Below are 16,226 nucleotides of genomic sequence, written 5' to 3' on the forward strand. Positions count from 1 at the left end.
ACTCAAAAGCTCGCACCTAGCTCAACACTGTAAGTTTGAGATTATATTTACTGATAATCCTCATAACAAATTACAGAAAAAGATTTTAATAATTGGTATAAGAGTGCCACTTTTAAGAGACTTTTAAACTCGTAGATCATTTATACTGTAACATGGGCAGGGCATGTAGAATGTATGAGCGAATCCAGAAATGCGTATAGAGTATTAATTGAGGGGCCGGAGGGAATAAGATCTTTGGGGAGACCGAGATGTAGATGGGAGAATAATATTAAAATGGATTTGAGGGAGGTGGGATATGATGGTAGGGACTGGATTAATCTTGCTCAGGATAGGGACCTATGGCGAGCTTATGTGAGGGTAGTGATGAACCTCCGGGTTCCTTATAAGCCATAAATAATTAAATAAGTAAATCATTTATAACTTACATATGAAGGGTACACGGGATAAAGGGGCTGATCAATAAGTAAATCATTTATAACTTACATATGAAGGGTACACGGGATAAAGGGGCTGATCAATATATCCTAAAGTTTATAGGAGAGCATTTCAAAGATTAAGAACGCAACGTGTAAGATATTATTTTAATAAATTTGACTTTTTCGCACAAAATATGTTTCCATACACTGTTTAGTTTCGTAACACTTATTTATAAACAACCAAATTTTAATTTTTTCACTTTGAAGATATCATTTAACCAATGGATTGCACAAGTGTGCACTTAAAGATTTGGCTCATTTGTGTGAAGTTCACTATCATTTTAATATTATTATTCACTGCTATTATTATCACTATTGTACACTGTCAACTTGATTATCTGTTGTATTTTATAATTGTGTAGAAAGTCTCCTGCGTCTCTTGTGCAAAACCTTGGAAGGTGCTGAAGATCAGAAAACTTCGCAGCTGAAATTGGCAGGGTTCCTGTAAGAGATAAAACTAATAAGATAGTATCCTGACTGAAATAAAATACTGCATTTCAAAAACTTGCGATCTTTGCTGACGCATGTAAGAGAATTCTGGGAGATTTAATTCATTAACTTCCTCTGCCTCTTTAGGTTTCTTCTGAGATCCTTTTTTGAGAACTGAGTATTTTTCCCATGCGCCGTTATAAGTCCCTTTGAATTGAATTGAACTTAGAGTCCCCTGGTAAATTGCTTTTCTTTTATTGGTCTGTTGGGAAAGCTTGACTTTCTGGCATATCCTGTATCATCTAAAAACACTGTCCACTTTCGGAAAAACTCATGATTTACCTCAGCCACCTTAAACGGCGATGGATTCTGACGAACTTCTTCAAAAATACGAACGCAGTCTTTTGAAAGTTCTGCTTTGGCTTTGTTTATCAAACCCATATTTTTGTCACACTCCATGTAAGAGCGCGGTCTGACTGGAAATGTGACTTTGACAGACTCAAGTTTCTCTTCCACATTAATCAAATGTAGAGAAATCTGAAGAATGTAAAATTATTTTGTTGGCCATTGCAGGAATCACAAAATATGTCCAAGTGCTTCAGTATTGGGTGAAGAAAATTGTACATAAAGTGGTGCACAAGAGAGCACACGTCGTCACTATCTTTCTTTCCTTCAGTTTCCGAATACAAGTAAAACACGCTTTCTGCAGAAGAAAGGACATGTATGTTGAATGCATACATGGAAAGCTGTCTCTTGTAATATACATCATTGGAAGAAATATTCGGTAACTGTAATTTCCTTCCATAATCCATGCATATTGCTTCCCTTTCGATACTCCCTTTATTTACATTTCTGCTTTTCTTCTTCCTCTATTAAAAAAACTTCTGCTCGTTTCTTGTGAAATAGGTGTTCTGTCATTAGTTTCCTTAACTCTGCTTCCACTCTTTCCTTCCTACCTGTGTTTCTTCTTTAATTTCAGTTTGTAAATCTTATGCTTTAACAGAATATGAGTCATAAGTGCTGCAAGTATCACTTCTCGGATAACCGAAGGAAATATTAAAGTCATTGCAAAATATTTTCCTGTAACTCTCATAAGAAACCTTCTGTTCTGGGTATGCCTCTTGATATATATTAAAAATCTTTTTTACATTGAGTTCCACAGTTAGAAAGGTCCTTGATGAGTCATGGAAACTATAATGACCTTATATGCTTTCTTACTGCGCTGATGGTTTCAGGAATAAGTTTATTTTGACGTTGATCGTGCTTTCCTCGTTTGTCTCGAGGTGAGCAGCCTGTAGTTTTCAGACTTCTGAATGAAACTTCTACTTTCTTTTTTGTAATTCCATGCATGGCTATGAAAGCTTTTCGGCACATTTCTATATTTTCTATTCATTCATCAACTTGTATGTGAAGTACCCTATATTTATAAAGAGCTTCTTAGTGTCGCTCTGCATCTTCTTTTCTATGTTGCACAGGTAAAACTGAAATTCATACGCAGAGATATGAATTTTGTTCATCTGGAGATTGAAGCATGTTAAACTGTTGCAATATTTTAAGTCTGTTTTCTGCATTAACACTTTCAAAACACTTCTTCTTACACTGACAATCGTCTCCTATTTCATAACTTTGTAATTTTATCTTCTTTCGTACAGCTTTCATTCTACCATATGACTTTCTCTTTTTAGTTTGACTTTTCATTACTAACTTATCCTCATTTAAGTCTTCTGAACCACTCAAGTATTTCACTAATTCAATGGAGATTCCATCATCTCCTGTTGCTTTCCTATTCTTCATTTCTCTAAGTGCTATTTCAACTTCTTCCCTTAAAATTGAAAATCATTTTTCGTCTTCTACAGCTAACTCATCTGGACGATTCCCTGTCTCATATAACTCTTCTACATATTTTGCCTATGTGTTCAGTTCCCTGGGTTGTCTCTTATTTCATTTCCTACTTCGTCTTCTATCAACCACATGGATTTCCTATTCTTAGACATTAATCTATGATATGATATGATATTTATTCCACCAGCTTATTTCAGACGTGATGGTTCTTCACATTTCTCCATACAGTGCCATCATTCCCATGGATCATATTCTGCTTAAGTTTTTATATTTTTTATTATTTTCCGGCTATTACATATAAAAGACCCTGACCACTTTCCTATGACTTCTCTCACCTCCTTTTCACCTCCCTTTCTTTCTACTTTACTCTCTCCTTTTTCCATTCATCCATCTTTTTCTTACTATTCTCATTTAACTAAAAACTCACTTCCCTCAATTCCTTATTAATTGTTCCCAACATTGTTCACATTAAGCTGAACTCTTCCATAGTTGTCATCCTATTTTTTCACTTGCAACATTAACGTTCACTGATAACTTATTCCAACTAATCTAATCTGTATATTTCCCGACGAATTACATTTCCACTCCCACTTTCTTTATTATATTTGGATCACAATTTATTTATCATTACTCCCTCCTATTACTCTATACTTCTGATCCTTTCTAACTATTGTTCCCTTCCCTTACCGTCTTTTCAGTCACGATCACCATTTTCACTTCATCACTTTCCTATGTTTTGTCACTCATGCACCAACCTCTTAAGTTAGGCTATAACTTTTCAGTCCCTTACTTCTTCCCATTGACGTACCTCTATTCGGTATCGCTAACGTTATTTCATCCCTTTCACTTCTTGCAGAATCTTGACTTCTTATCTCACTTTCTTCTTCTTCCCTCGGTTCCTTTCGTAATTGCTGACTCACATTTATTCTAATTGTTGGTTTTACTACTCTTTTTATTGTTCTCAGCTTCTCTATGCCGCCCTTCGGTTCTCTCCTGTCTGCATGGTACCGTCATCATTATTTTAGTGCAAGTCTCTTCTTTCTACCGCAAACACTTGTTGACGTCATCCTCGTATACCGCTCTTGCTGCACTTTGCATTTTCATACTGCTCCTTGTCCTTTCTTCCTGGTTCCCGGAATTTGTTGACTGTTCCATTCCATCGCTTAGTATTCTTTCCTGTGTAAGGACCTCTTCACCTTATAATTTTCCAGCTAGTTCTCCCATTGTATGTTTTACTACAATTTTCTTTATTTCCTCTTTCAGGTCTCTTTTTTTTTTCTTCTCTTTATTAACATTTGTTCCTATCTCTGCATGGTTTAAATTTTCCGAGCAGAATTCTACATCAAACAACTCCCCATTTATCTTTAATTTGTCTCGATATAATCTAGCGAAATTACCATTTTTACTTGCAGCTTTCATAAAAGGAATCAGTATTCAGCTTCTGCATCTTACTTCATATTCAAAATCGTGTTCCAGTCTAACATTTGAATTCTGTAAATTCTTTTGTTTGCTAATTTTTTTGTTCTTTTGTCATTATACTTGAGAATTTTATGAAAAGAGAGCTATTTATATTTTTCCCGATTCTATATGCTTCTTTTATTTGCCTATCACTCACATCATTCCTGAACCAATCACAGCACACTTTCATTACAGTCTCGTATATTTCCAATGCCTGTTCCTTCCTCTTTTCCTCGATTACAAAAAATATTAAGTTCTTTCTTCCCTGATTGTCTTCTAGAAATTTCATCTTACTTTTCATTTGGTCGTTTTCCCTCTGTAGAGTTTCCAACTTCTTGTAGATCTCTTCAATATTTGCATCAAGGTTAACTATTGATTGACTATATTCTTCAATATTCGCCATTATTACACTGTTACGCGATGTCGTGGGTCAATGTCTTTACTACAATGTTTCCTCATTGCCGAGTCTTTAGTACACATGTATACTGATCCGCTGTTCGCTTTGAACTCAAATTAATATATAGAATAAAAACATTTGGCTCAGGATATTTAAGTGAATGTGATAAATAGAAACAGCAAATTTCCACTTGATAATAATCACTGGATAATCTATACTCTAATCTTCAAATCCCTTCACAGTAATGAAATAAGCGAGAACCCGCTAGATGCGAGTAATGTAGCGGTACCTTAGCATTAGTGTATAAAACCATCCACGAGAGATCATAAATTCCTTTGGTGTGGGTACAGTGCCGTCCTGGTTGAAGTGGATTTAGAAAAATCAGTAAAAAGAGAGGAAACCTAATAATAATAATAATAATAATAATAATAATAATAATAATAATAATAATAATAATAATAATAATAATAATGTAAAAGGTAAAAGGTAAAGGTATCCCCGTAACATGCCATGAAGGCATTTGGGGGGCATGGAGGTAGAGCCCCATGTTTTCCATGACCTCGGCACCAGAATGAGGTGGTGTGGTCGGCACCACGCTCTGACCGCCTTTTACCCCCGGGAAAGACCCGGTACTCAATTTTATAGGAGGCTGAGTGAACCTCGGGGCCGTTCTGAAAGTTTGGCAACGAGAAAAAAATCCTGTCACCACCTGGGATCGAACCCCGTACCTTCCAGTCCGTAGCCAGCTGCTCTACCAACTATAATAATAATAATAATAATAATAATAATAATAATAATAATAAGTAAGCTTAAGCGTTCTAATATGATACTGGAAATGTTCCCCATTCTGTCGAAGGAGTAGATTCACACGTTTTATTCTGTTACGGAAAACTTTAATCAAAATATATTTTGTCACTGAATTGGTGAAATTTCTTATTGCCAATTTTGTCAACAATTGTTTAGGATTGTATTCACATTGGCCTACTGCCGACTTAGCAGCTTCTCAAAAGAAATAATTCAATGAAGTGAGATCAGAGGATCTCGGAGACCATCATCCTTGCGAAATTATCCTCTCTCCGAAAATGTCTCCCAACAAATTCATTGACGCATGATCTGTATGAGCTATAGCATTCATTATCTTGTTAAAGCAATGTTTCATAACACGACAGGTGACACCAGGCTTCATCCGTAAAAATGTTCTAACTTACATTCAACATGGAACCGAATTATTTTCTGAAACCATTGACAATAGTGAATATACTTCTCGTAGTCATAGATTTGTTGTTCTATCATAAACACTTTCATCCTTGTCACAGCACACATGCTGATCGTTATCTAAAAACCTTAATACAATGGGGAAGAGTATAAGTTTTCATACCCTTGACAGATTCTAAAGGATAGATAGTTTTTAGTATAAAATTTTAAAGTTTTAATATTAATTTTAGCTTGAATACTCGTACATTTTATAGGATTAGATCTTAAATTCAGTTTATTACGTGTACATAAATGAGGTTATGTTATAGGAAACAAAAGTATCTGATAATGCCTTAAGGTTTGGTGAAAACGTGAATCCAAAACATATATAACATATAAAGAGTTTTGTTCTTAAGACGGTATAATTTGATAAATATTGGACTGAATGAAACATACTTTTAAACGAATTTTAATTAGCCGACAAATTCACAAAAATAAAATTATTCAGTTTATAAGAATTTTATCTTGAACAAAAGCACAAGGGATCTGAATATCTCATAATTAATGCCGCTAACATTATTCAAAATTATAAATGAAGATTAAATAATTTTAAACTTTGCTTGGAAGCCACTGAAGTTGTCCGAGGTTAATGTGAGTCTTGTGTTGTAACATATTGAGTGGTGGCGTCGTGCTGACCTACATAATGCAATCGTATAATTTCTGATCGTAGAAGAGGCCCAAATATTGACTTAATTTAAAAGCCTCTAGGGAAATGAAAACTCTGAATAAATGAATGTACAGTGTTGTGAAGACCCTGTTTCAAAACTGAAACCGAAGTTGAATAAACTGATATTCTCCATTGACCGTAGCAGCAAACAAGACGTAGACGTTAATTTGTGCATGGAAACTTAATTACAGCATGTTAAGATACATGGAGATAGGTTGGCTCGTTACATATAGGCAGGTGACCGTATCTTGACCACAAAGGAATCTATCTCTGCCTAACAAAATGATGAATATGGCTCCCGGGGAGAAGATTACCGCAGACGTAAAGTCTCTGACATCGTGATGAATGTATGGGGCTCCAATGTTTGCATGCGCTCGATATTGCCGACTGTTCTATCAGCCTCCACTGTTCACTGCGAGCTGGAATCAAATTATACACGTATAATAATGCATGAATAAGCATATTGCATAAGAGTTTATTACTCCTAATATTGATATTGTAATTGTCATTATTGTACCAAGTAGGCCTACTAATTTAAATTAATGAGAGATTTGAATTTATAATTTCAACTACTAAGAACAGAACCATTTGTGATATGTTCAAAAGTAGTTATCAATAATTATGCATTCGATAATACCATTTCAATAACTACACGTTAGTTGATAATTAAATTAAAATATGAATTCAATAATTGAGATTATTACAAGGTATTCAAAGGAAGCTGTGTGAACTAGTATTATGCGAACCAACAAATTACATTTGGCCATTAGTGAGCTTCAGAAAAACAAATAAAAGTAGGCCTACTGATGAAGTTAAATGTAGAAAATTATAAGAAAATATCCTCAAAGATACAGAATTATACAGCCCTCAATAACAGGCATCAGGATGGTCGGGATAAGACTTTCTTCGAATGTATCTCAAAACTGAAGGTGGAAAGTTTCCAACAAGAATCCTGTACAGTACTGAACACATTTGAAGGGTCCACGGAAAGAACAAGCTCAACAACTTTTTGACTTTTTGTTTACTATGTTTTTTGGTCTCATCTGCTAGCTCATAAAGTGAATTATCTTCGTAGGAGGGCAAAAAGCCTGCATTGTGATATAGTAACTTAAACAAAATGAGGTGTAGAATGACGTTTTATCAGTGTATTGAAGTTAAGAAATGCTCTCTGTAAAATTTAAGAAAAACGACTTACTATGTTCTTTCAGTGGATCCTTCACTTTGTCAGTACTGAATTTATCGAATTCCTTTAAATTGCTCATTTAACTAATTAAGATATCTTTTAATGAGTCATTACAAATATGTCAATATCTTCATTATACTATGACAATATTCCATCAGATAAGATACTAGATGTCACAATATAATAAATGGGAAAGGATATTTATGAAACACTGGAATATTACATTTAGACCTATATTTATACAAGTAATACAGGAGAACAATGTAAAAATCAGATTTCTAAATTCTTGATCAAGACGTTTGTACTTGTATCAAGTCCACACCTATGGAGTAATGGTTAGCGCGTCTAGCCGCGAAACCAGGTGGCTCGGGTTCGATTCCCGGTCGGGGCAAGTTATCTGGTTGAGGTTTTTCCGGGGTTTTCCCTCAACCCAATATGAGAAAATGCTGGGTAACTTTCGGTGTTGGACCCCGGACTCATTTCACCGGCATTATCACCTTCATCACATTCAGACGCTAACTAACCTAAGATGTTAATAAAGCGTCGTAAAATAACTTACTAAAAAAACCTTGTATCAACAGTAGGCCTATGGTATACAAGCAAACGACACTGAAACTAAACTCTAAATCAAAATATGGAATAAGCAGACCACGCCTATGTTTTCTGTTTATTTTACGACGCTTTTTCACCTGCTGTGGTTATCTATCATCTGAGTGACATGGAGATGATAATGTCAGCGAAATGAGTCCAGGGTTCAGCGCCGAAAGTTATCCAACATTTGCTCTTAATAGGTTGAGGAGAAATCCTAAAGAAACCTCAACCACGTAACTAGTCTCAACCAGGATTTGAATCCACGTCCACTCGTTTCAAGGTCAGACATGCTAAGCGTTACTCCACACACCTATGTTACGATATCTTTCTCGGGTCTTATTGACAATCCACTGACCTTCGCTGAGCCAATGGATTTCGAACTTGTTTACTACAGACCACACATTTCGCTTCTTGTACAGGTGATTCTAGCGACAGAATTGATCGGTGTGAACTTCGCTTTACTCGCATCTTGTTAATGAGGTCAACTTTATTCATTTTTAGGCTATCATGGTGAATATTTTCAGAAGTACACTTTTGGGTATTCCACCGCATCTTGTAACTTAACACCACCAACATTTCCAAATTACATACAGACGGTGGTGATTAAAATTAATATATATCCCAACTCAATAGACAGAAAAGTAGGTTTATACTATGCAACATCGATTTTACATGTCTTAAAAAACACAGAAAAGGAAAATGTGATATCAATTCTAAACAGTAACATAGTTATCATCAACATCATCATTATTAACTATCTTGGATTAGGCCATCTGCTTTAGGTTGAAAGCTGGTTGGAAACTGTTCTCTCTACCGCTTTTTTGGTCTTCCAAGGCCTATTGTTCCACAAAGAATGTAGTTAAATAGCCTCTGAGGTAGCCAGTTATTTGCCATTCGTGATACATGTTCATACCAGTTGTTTCGGTATGTTGATATGGTAGCGGTGATGTTTAATTCCTTCCAGATGTCGACGTTCCTTCTGTGATCATAATATAGAGTATGACCTCCAAATGTATTAGTAGTCCCATTTCTACGCCTTCTATTCTTCGAAAAACTGGCCGTCTCAACGCTTCCTCTCGGATGTCCAATATCTCGTAATAATAATAATATTTTTAATAATGATAATACTTACTTACATACTGGCTTTTAAAACCCGGAGGTTCATTGCCGCCCTCACATAAGCCCGCCGTTGGTCCCTATCCTGAGCAAGATTAATCCATTCTCTATCATCATATCCCACCTCCCTCAAATCCATTGTAATATTATCTTCCCATCTACATCTCGGGCTCCCTAAAAGTCTTTTTCCCTCCAGCCTCCCAACTAGCACTCTATATGCATTTCTGGATTCGCTCATACAGTACTTAACAAAAGTTTAAGACCACCTATCAGATACACTTAATTGTAATATATATATATATATATATATATATATACATATATGTACACTTTCACGACAAAAATCATTTTGTAGTATGCATAGTATTATAGTTTACTACTTCTGAGAGTTTTTTTCGTTTATCTATAGTAAAAGGGCGTATCTAAAGACTTCTACATAATGCGTACACCTGGAGGTAAAATTTGAAAATCAAGTTGGAAATAAAATTAAATAAAATCGTTTTTCCACTTCAATAGTAAATGAAAATAGAGTCTATAATAATCACTGGAGCCTCCTTTAATCATGAGACACAACCGGACACATTTTCACATTCTTTAATTAAAATCAATAATAATATTAAAATAATTTTATTTTAATTATTAAAATCAAATTTTCACTTATTGTTCACTAAAAGTTTAATGTTCAGTAGTCAATGGGACCACCTTTTTCCTTCAAACACATTGTAATACGCTTACGCATACCCAGAATCAATTTTCTGCACTCCTGGGGCGTAATTTCATTCCACACTTCAGAAATTTTTTCCCGAAGTTCGTGGACGTTCCTCGGCGGCGAGCTGCTACACGAACACCACAGGTTTTCGATTGGATTTAAATCCGGGCTCCTGGCTGGCCACTGCAACAATGAGATGCCTTCATTTTCAAACCATTGCATTGTTGCTGCAGATTTGTGACAGGGTGCGTTGTCCTGCTGGTAGACAAAATATCCATTGTGAAGCATCTGGGCGGATGGTAGCATGTTCTCTCTCATCGTAGTGATGTATTCTTCAGAATTCATTGTACCCTGAATGAATCTCAGTATTCCAGTGCCTGCAGCTGACATGCAGCCCCATATCATAACCGCGCCGCCTCCTCCTTGAACAGCTGGTACGAGACAGTCAGGGAGAAATTTCTCTGTTGGAGTCCTTCGAACCCTGACTTTTCGGGAACTGTAGAGCTGGAAACGCGATTCATCGCTAAACAGAACCTTCCTCCAATGTTCCATGTACCAGTTTCTCTTGCTTCGGCACCAAATTTTTCTGTTCTGCTTATTTTTAGTGCTCAATAGTTGTTTTAAAAGCGGCATGTAAGAATACATTCCAAATTCCCTTAGCCGACGAGAAATTGTCATTGTTGACACCTGTTTTTGTGTGGAATCTTCAAATTCTCTTTTTATTGTACGAACAGAAGCCTTACGATTCATTTTTGAGATCCTGGAAATCTGCCTGTCATCGCGTACAGAGGTTGCCCTAGGCCGGCCACTACGCTGTTTATCAGTCACCGCACCTTCCTCATCAAATTTTTTTATTGTGTTTGTCACACAGGTTTTACTTACTGCCAATTGTGCTGCAATTTCTCTGTGAGTCTTACCGCACCTCCTCATACCAATTATTTGCCATTTCAAAGCTTCAGACACACTTTTTTTCCCCATATTCACAATTCCAGTAACACCACTTTCTTGTATAAAACAAACTGTGCAAAATGGCGATTCCCCACGTTTTTTTTTTCCGGTTTAATTATCACCATGCCCCATAACGCGTAGTCATATTACATGGTTTATTGAAACTTGTTTATCAATTTTGTGTTCATAGGTGTCCCATTGTCTTTTGCTTCACTGTTTCGTGGTTTTGTTGATATTCATTATTGTGTTGTATTACTTTATGTTATTCACTGTTGAATGTTCTCTATCACTATCACTATTTTTGAGTTAATTATACTTGTTCTATTTACGCTGTTTATATATATACACTTTGGGTAATTGGATCTTCACTATCACTCTCTTTCACTTAATGAAACTAATATCTTCACTATCATTCTCTTTCACTTAATGAAACTAATTCTATTTACACTATTTACATATATACGCTTTTAGTAATTATAACTATAGTGTTTATAATATATTGCTAATTGAGTGTGTTTACGCATGTTACGAAACTGAGACATATACTTACAATTGTTCAAAGTTTATAGCTTTAATATAGTGCACAAATGACCTCAAATGCTGTTTTATGATGTCCCTATAATTTATTGGCCAATTTCTTCCACTCCTTGTTCCTTCCTTGAAGACACTGCGCTGTTGGTTCAAGATTTGGCAATCCCACAGAAGGTGATCGACTGTTTGGTCAGCTGCTCCGCAAGGACATCCTGGGTTTTCCGAAATTCTGAATCTATAGTAATAAGATCTGAGTTTTCCGTGACCGGTTAGTATTGATGCAAGGTTTGGTGTAACTGGTATGTTGATTTTCATCCTATCCGTCACTGAAGGAAAAAAATCTCTTAGTTAGTGCTCCTTTTGTTGTGTTTGACCACATCCTTTGCCATTTTTCAGTGCTTTTCTTTTTCTCTGCACCTATTATTGTACTCTTAGGTATTTTATTGCAGATTACTGGTATGTGATCTTCTTCTGTTGCTTGCTTAGCTAATTTATCAGCTATTTCATTTCCATGGATGCCAACATGTGCTTTTATCCATTTAAAGTTAATCTTCCAATGCTGACTAAAGAGGATTTTAAGATTTTGCCTAATTTGCTCTATTATGTATCCATGTTTGTCGTTGTTCCTCAGTAAATCTATTGTGACTTTGCTGTCTGTGTAAATTGCCACTGTTCGTTCAATATTTGGTATGTTCATTTCCGTTATTATCTTTAGAGCTTGTAGGATTGCTATCTGTTCCGCTTGATTATTTGAGCATTTATTGTTTAGCCTGAATTTTTGTTGTTGGACTACTGTTTTGTTTCTAAATATGACTGCTGCTGCTCCTACTTTTCCATTAATTTTGCTGCCATCTGTGAACACTTCTATTTCGTATTGTTCATTTGTAGCTTCACAGATCTCTATTATTTCTGCAGGATGCATCCACTGTGTTGTATCTACTGGTTCGTCGTACTCCTGTAACAATCCGTGTGTGGCCTTATATATGTTTATCTTCTCTTCTATTATAATCTTTATTGGCTCGACTCCAGCTATGATACAAGATGCATCGTAAGATAGAGTCCTGTATGCTTTCGCCATTTTGATGTTGATCAGTCTTTGGACCCTTTGGTATTTCTTGATGTTATTTCCTTTTGTTAGTGCCTTCTCCCAGACGGGTGCTCCGTACACTAACACAGGAATGATAGCACCTCGATAGATAGTTTTGAGGGCTTCGTGTCCTAGTCCCCACTGTAGTCTTGCAGATTTTGTAAGTTGGTGCATTAGGCCTGTGCACTTTTGCGAGACATATTCTATATGTCGATCAAAGGTCAGTCTACTATCCAGAAATATTCCTAAATATTTCAAGGTTTTAAAATGTTCTAGTGGTTGATGATTCATGTAGATTCTAACTTTTCCATTATTTCCAATTCTTCTTCTTGTTACCAATAGGACCTTGGATTTCTCGCTGTTGAAGTGTATTTTGTAGCTTTTTGCCCAATTTTCTATTTTCTTTAGGTCTTGATTAGCAAAGTTTTCAGCTTCTGCTATAATTTGTCCTTTTGTAAGGATGACTAAGTCGTCTGCAAATGCAATTACTTTGGTTTTATCCGTGAATTTCAGGTTTAATAACGAATTATATAATACATTCCAAAAACCTGGACCGCAGCAAGAACCTTGTGGGCATCCTTTGGTCAGCTCTTTCTCTATTTTATAGGTGTTGAGCCTTAAACTTGCTTTCCTTTGAGAGAAGTAGTTTCGTGACAAACGATAAAGATTCCTAGGGCATTGTAGCTCCCTTAAGTTAGCCATAATGCCGGGCCACCACGCTGCGTCGAACGCTCCTTTGACATCTAAACTTACTACAATAGTGAAGTTCATTAGGGTATTTTCTTCTATGGTCTCTTTAACAGCCATCGCTGCATCTATCGTGCTCTTCTGAGGAGTAAATCCATATTGGTTTGTGTTGAACTTCTTTTTGGTATTGATGTGGTGGAGTATCCTATCAATCATTAGCTTTTCTAGGACCTTTCCTCCTATATTCAGTAAGCTGATAGGTCTAAATTTTGAAGCATCTTCACTGTCTTCTTTCCCAGGTTTGGCAATAGGAATGATTACGGAAGTTTTCCATATTCTTGGAAAAAGTCCCTTACTTAGACACTCGTTATACATTTCTGTTGTAAATTTAGGAAAGTGTCTGAATGCGCGGAAAAGAATCTCGCTTGTCAGGCCATCTTCTCCCGGTGCTTTTTTTAGGATCAAACTTCTTCAATACTCGAATTATTTCTTCCTGTGTGAATTCTCTGTCATTTTCTGTCTTTATTTCTTCATTCATCAATTCTCGAATTTCCCTCTGGTGTTGATTATCGGTCAGTGGGTCGTCATCTGGAGTGAAGTGATGAATCATGAGGTTTATTGTACTCGCAGTATCAGCAGTGAATGTTCCATCTGGCTTCAGGAGTGTAGTTAGGCTAGTTGGGCTTCTCAGTTTCCCTGCTGCTATTTTGTATATATCGTTCCATGGATTGGACCCTTCAGTTAGAGTGCAGTACTTCTTCCAGGAGGAGAGTTTTTCGTAGTGTAGTTTCATCTCGTATATTCTCTTCCCGTCTAAGTATTTGCCTTTTCTTTCCATCCTCAGATCTTCATTATTCATAGTTCTTTGGAACCTCCTTCTCAGTGCATTAACCTTCTTTCTGAGTATCGTTAGCTCCTGAGTCCACCAAGGGACTGTTCTGCCTCCCACGTGAACGGAAGTTAAGCTTGAAAAATGAACTATATGCCATCTACTGAGCGCGAAACGTACTTTCGATTGGCGTAGGTCCGGTTACGTTAGCTCATTCCACAGTGAAGCTATGAATGCCTTTACTTAACGTTATTTCTACTATTATGTTCCTTGTTTTGGAAAAATATGCAAAAAATTATAAAACGAAAATAATTTTTTTTTAATTTTTCTATCTGGTGCCAATGTGTTCTCACACTTCTCAAATTGCTTGAAAAAAATCATCACTACAATAAACATGTTGGTTTAGCATGAATAAATTATTCCGTCATTATAAATGTAGCATTTTTTACAGTAACAAAATATTTCATTAAAATCTTAACTCGAAAACTAAATGAAGGGTTATCATGCTAAAGGGGCTAAGCGCCATTTTTGCATAAATCGTGTTTTCTATTTCACTGGGTAGTATGTGAACAGGGCTTTTACATACTAAAAGGGCAATCTCCAATGATGACTAATGTAGGTGCTACGAAGGCCAGTAGATGGCATGAGAGGTAACTCCTATGACTTATTCATGCTAAATGGGGTAAGTGCAGAATGTGTTACAATAGTTGGCTATTCTGGACATAGAGATTATACACTTGCGCTTGCTCCTGAGATAATAGGATAATAGTCTTCTTATTATTCTTATTCTATACTCTCAGGCTTGTTCCTGCCATTTTGTAGCCTGTCTCTTGTGTGTCTTCATTGGCGGTACAATAGATAGTGAAAACAATATGAATAATTCAGCAAAGGGAAGAAACAGAAAAACTAGTAACTCTAAAAGAAAGCGTGAGCATGACTTAAGAGTAGCTGGTAAATCATATCATACACAGCGTGGAAAAGAAATACCCGCGAAGATTAAATCAAACAATGAGGTAAGTTTTGAGGTTATCTTATTTTGTTTTCTGGTTCTAGGCTACTGCTACTATTTACACCTGGAAATTGTCTTATTGTCTGGCATTGTCTTTTCAGATTCTGTGTAACTGTCATCTAGATTGCACATCAATTTCACCCCAAGTAAAGGAACGACTTTTTGAAAAGTTCTATGCTGAAAATGAATAAATACAAGGGACGTTCCTAATGGGATTGATTCATGTCATCCCTGTGAATCTCAGACGAAATGGAAAGAATCCTGAAGAAAGCCGCCGACAGAGCACGTTAATATACAATGTACCTGATGGTGAGGGAAATCATAAACGAGTCTGTAAACGTAAGTTCATGGGTATTTTTGCTATCAGTAAGAAAAAAATTGAAATCTTGGCAAAAAAGAAGAAGAGTGGTGATACAGTATACCATGATGATAGAGAAGGAGCCCATGTTCACAAGTACTTAGATCATGACCTACGCCAGATCAAAGAACATATAAATTCAATACCAAGAGACATTGGTCACTATTCCCGAAAGATGTCAAGCAAAGAATATCTGTCTCCAGACCTCAACATTAATAGGCTTTATGAGGCATTTAAAGTTAAATATCCAGAAAGCAGAGTGCATCGGTTATATTATAGAAGAGTGTTTTTGCGTCACTTTCCACATCTGAGTTTTCGGCGTCCTAGAACAGACACATGTAAGAAGTGTGACCTGTATAACTTGCAGATTAAAGGATTCTCCACAGGCTAAAAGACTGTTGCAACTACACCATATGAAAGCTGAAAAGGCAGTTGAATGTTTAAAAAAAGACAGTGAAGATTCATGTATACCTGGAAGTGATGTTTGTACTTTGTCAGTGGACCTGCAACAGGTAATGTTTGTCCCCAATCTAACGCATTCAGACATGTTTTATATGAGACAGTTGTCATGCTATAACTATGGCATCCATATCCATAACACAAGTGATGCAGTTATGTGTTTTTGGCATGAGGGTGTAGGTGGTAGGAGCGCAAA

The sequence above is a fragment of the Periplaneta americana genome, chromosome 16 (genome assembly GCF_040183065.1).
Source record: "Periplaneta americana isolate PAMFEO1 chromosome 16, P.americana_PAMFEO1_priV1, whole genome shotgun sequence".
NCBI classification, from domain to species: Eukaryota; Metazoa; Arthropoda; class Insecta; order Blattodea; family Blattidae; genus Periplaneta; species Periplaneta americana.